Here is a 4,965-nt window from a genome sequence, read left to right as displayed (position 1 = left end):
TGGGGCTTGAAAGCGCGGGAAGGAGCTGCGCGCGGGCTTGGATTGGACGCTGGGAATATCTTCTCGCGAGACTTGGAAGGCACTGTGCTGGTGTGTTCCTGTGGTTTGTAGAGCTGTGTGCCCTAGATGTGGAACCCTGTGGCCTGCGCTTAGCTGCGTCCTGGGTCCCTCTTTGCGGGATGAGGGGGTCTAGAGTGGGGCACTTGCTTCTGGGACAAAATGTAGGGGCGTACAACATAAATTCAGAAAGCAAGAGAATATTTCAGCACAATCATTAAAAAAAGTAATAATAAAGTAACAGAAAAAGACTCAGGATGAGAAAATTATCGAAACCAGTATCTTTTTTTTTTTTTTTTTTTTTTTTTTTTTTTTTTTTTTTTTTACTTCTCTCTTCCTTTTTGATCAGGCTGTAAACGGCTCCACGGAGAAAGCCGTTTCTGATCTTGTTTTTATTTAGTTTGGTATCATGGATTCTTTTTTGCATTAATTTTGATTTTTATACGATTCCATTAAAAGATTAGTTGATTGCTGAGATTTTAAATTTTCCATATATATATATATATATATATATATATATATATATATATATTAGAAAAAACGCTTTTTATTTGTTATTACACATATATGTATGTTTCTCTGCGGGTAGGTACATGTTGAGTGCAGTGTCTTTAGGGGCCAGAAAAGGGAATGGAAGTCCTGAAGTTGGAGTTGTAGGTGGTTATGAGCCCTGACCTTGGTCCTGGGATCCTGACTGGAGTCCTCTATGTACCCTTAACCACTGAGCCATCTCTAGCCCCTCCCACATCTATATTTTGTCTGTGTTCTTGGTACAGACATGGTAGATAATTTAAGCTTGCACAAAATTAGACGATCCAGGAGGACTAACAACTTTATAGCATTAGAGATGACTTTACTTGATTGAACATATACTTAATTACCAAAGAGTAATGCAGGCCCTTTCAATAAGGACAGAAACCTGGGCCTACCTCAAAACTGTACCAAGGCTACATACACAAGAAACCTGTCTCGAGTCCTCCCTACACTCCTCCCCAACCACCCTACAAAAGGAGAAACTGGTGTTTCTTGACTACTTCATTTCACCATATAATGTGAAAGGACTTGACCATATTAGCTCAGGCCTACCAAGACCAAGTTCTCAGCACCAAGGACAGGGAATAAGAAACAAAGACAGGACATGGAGGATACGGGAGGAGGGGAAGGGAACAAGGGAGAGGAGGAGGGGTATTTGTCCTGGAGATAGAGAGGAGATAAGCATGGTCCATAGGCAAATGGCAGTTTATAAAACAAAAAGGGAAATCCTGAGTTAGGATCAGGTGTTTAATTTTAATTGGGCATGTTAATTCGGTGAGCCAAAGGGGGTCTTTTGATTGGTGGATTTCAATGCTTTGATAGGTAGACCTTGGTAGTCAGTGTCAGGAAGAAGTGGCCAAATAAGGGAGACCTTGGTGACTAGCGTTAGGAATGTCATCTAATGGTTTTTAGCGAGGCAGAGGGGGTAGGGGAGAAGGGCAAGGCCTACCATAGCCATGTTTGTCTGCTCGGGCTGGCCAGAGTCCCTTCACTATGTATTTTAAATATCTGTGCTTCGCTTTCTGAAGAACTCTCCATAGGAAGGATCCATGGACACAGTTATTTAGAAAGCACACAGAGATGCTGTGAATGACCTGTTTATGAGATGACTGAGATAGAGAATAGAAGTGGTGGCTGTGCATGCACTCTGGGCTCATGCTCGTCATTGAGTGATAGAGTTGTACTGAGGATTACTGTTGGTTAGCTCAGGTCAAGATTTCCTTGAAGCAAAGACATGCTTGACAAATATTTGATAATTAAAGCCAAAAAAAAAAAGCATTTTTTGCTGTCACATTAGATATGAATGAACTAAATTTGAAGTGTCAAGATGTTTATACCTGGTCAATTTAAATGATGATGAGAATTCATATGGCAATGTATGTTGACTTTTCCCATCACAAATGGTTGTGTAACTTCCTGCCACATAATAGTCAAAACACCAAATGCACAAAACAAAGAAAGAATAATAAAAGCAGCGAGGGAAAAAGGTCAAGTAATATATAAAGGCAGACCTATCAGAATTACACCAGGCTTCTCACCAGAGACTATGAAAGCCAGAAGATCCTGGGTTGATGTCATATAGACCCTAAGAGAACACAAATGCCAGCCCAGGCTATTATACCCAGCAAAACTCTCAATTACCATAGATGGAGAAACCAAAGTATTCCATGACAAAACCAAATTTACACAATATATATCCACAAATCCAGCCCTTCAAAGGGTAATTAATGGAAAACTTCAATACAAGGAGGGGAACTACATCCCTGAAAAAGCAAAAAAGTAATCTTCCAACAAAACTAAAAGAAGATAGCCACATGAACGGAATTCTAACTGTAACAACAAAAATAACAGGAAACAACAATTACTTTTCCTTAATATCTATTAATATCAATGGACTCAATTCCCCAATAAAAAGACATAGACTATCAGATTGTGTACGTAAACAGGACCCAACATTTTGTTGCATACAGGAAACCCACCTAAGTGACAAAGACAGACACTACCTCAAAATAAAACGCTGGAAAACAATTTTTCCAAGCCAATGGTTCCAAGAAAAAATCTGGAGTAGCCATTCTAATATTGAATAAAATCGACTTTCACCCTAAAGTGATCAAAAAAGATAAGGAGGGACACTTCATATTCATCAAAGGTATGATCTACCAAGATGAACTCTTAATTTGGAACCTTTATGCTCCAAATGCAAGGGCATCTATATTCATAAAAGAAACTTTACTAAAGTTCAAAGCACACATTGCACCACACACAATAATAGTGGGAGATTTTAACACCCCACTCTCTGTAATGGACAGATCATGGAAACAGAAACAAAACAAAGACACAGTGAGACTAACAGAAGTTATAAAACATATGGATTTAACAGATATCTATAGAACTTTTTATCCTAAAACAAAAGGATATACCTTCTTCTCAGCACCCCATAATTGACCATATAATTGGTCACAAATCAGGCCTCAACAGATACAAGAAGATTGAAATAATTCCATGCTCTCTATCAGATCACCATGGACTAAGGCTGCTCCTCAATAACAACATAAACAATAGAATGCCCACATATACGTGGAAGCTTAACAACACTACTCAATGATAACTTGGTCAAGGAAGAAATAAAGAAAGAAATTAAAGACTTTCTAGAGTTTAATGAAAATGAAGCCACAACATACCCAAACTTATGGGACACAACGAAAACAGTCCTAAGAGGAAAACCCATAGCTTTAAGTGCCTTCCAAAAGAAACTGGAGAGTGCATACCAGCAATTTGACAGCACATCTGAAATTGCTAGAACAAAACGAAGCAAATTCACCCAAAAGGGGTCAAAGGCAGGAAATAATCAAACTCAGGGCTGATATCAACTAAATAGAAACAAAAAGAACTATACAAAGAATCAACCAAACCAGGAACTGGTTCTTTGAGAAAAATCAATAAAATAAATAAATACTTAGCCAAACTAACTAGAGGGCACAGAGACAGTATCCTAATTAACAAGATCAGAAATGAAAAGGGAGATATAACAACAGACACTGAGGAAATCCAAAAGATCATGAGATCCCACTACAAAAGCCTATACTCAACAAAACTGGAAGACCTGGATGAAATGGACAATTTTCTAGACAGATACCAGGTACCAAAGTTAAATCAAGACCAGATCAATAATCTAAACAGTCCCATATCTGCTAGTGAAATAAAAACAGTCATTAATAGTCTCCCCCCCCCAAAAAAAAAGCCATGACCAGAGGGGTTTAGTGCAGAGTTTTATGAGACCTTCAAAGAAGACCTAATACCAATACTCCTCAAACTATTCCACAAAATAGAAATAGAAGGTACTCTACTCAATTTGATCTATGAAGCCACAATTACACTTATACCTAAACCACACAAAGACCTAACAAAGAAAGAAAACTTCAGACCAATTTCCCTTATGAATATTGATGCAAATATACTCAATAAAATTCTTGCAAACAGAATCCAAGAACACAACAAAACGATCATCCACCATGATCAAGTAGGCTTCATCCCAGGGATGCAGGGATGTTTCAATATATGGAAATCCATCAATGTAATTCACTATATAAACAAACTCAAAGAAAAAAACCCTATGATCATCTCATTGGATGCTGAGAAAGCATTTGACAAAATCCAACATCCCTTCATGATAAAAGTCTTGGAAAGATCAGGAATTCAAGGCCCATTCTTAAACATGGTAAAAGCAATATACAGAAAACCAGTAGCCAACATCAAACTAAATGGAGAGAAACTTGAAGCAATCCCACTAAAATCAGGGACTAGACAAGGCTGCCCTCTCTCTCCCTACTTATTCAATATTGTACTTGAAGTCCTAGCCAGAGCAATTAAGAACAAAAGAAGATCAAAGGGATACAAATTGGAAAGGAAGGTGTCAAATTATCACTACTTGCTGATGATATGATTGTATACTTAAGTGACCCCAAAAATTTCACCAGAGAGTTCCTAAACCTGATAAACAACTTCAGCAAAGTAGCTGGATATAAAATTAACTCAAGCAACTCAGTGGCCTTTTACACAAAGGATAAACAGGCTAAGAAAGAAATTAGGGAAACAACATTCTTCACAATAGTTACAAATAATATAAAATACCTTGGTGTGACTCTAACTAAGCAAGTAAAAGATCTGTTTGACAAGAATTTCTGAAGGAGGAAATTGAAGAAGATCTCAGAAGATGGAAGGATCTCCCATGCTTGTGGATTGGCAGGATTAATATAGTAAAAATTGCCATCTTGCCGAAAGCAATCTACAGATTCAATGCAATCCCCATCAAAATTCCAACCCAATTCTTCCCAGACTTAGAAAGAGCAATTTTCAAATTAATGAAATAACAAA

Source organism: Mastomys coucha, unplaced genomic scaffold (assembly GCF_008632895.1).
Source record: "Mastomys coucha isolate ucsf_1 unplaced genomic scaffold, UCSF_Mcou_1 pScaffold14, whole genome shotgun sequence".
NCBI classification, from domain to species: Eukaryota; Metazoa; Chordata; class Mammalia; order Rodentia; family Muridae; genus Mastomys; species Mastomys coucha.
This window is presented reverse-complemented; position numbering follows the sequence as displayed.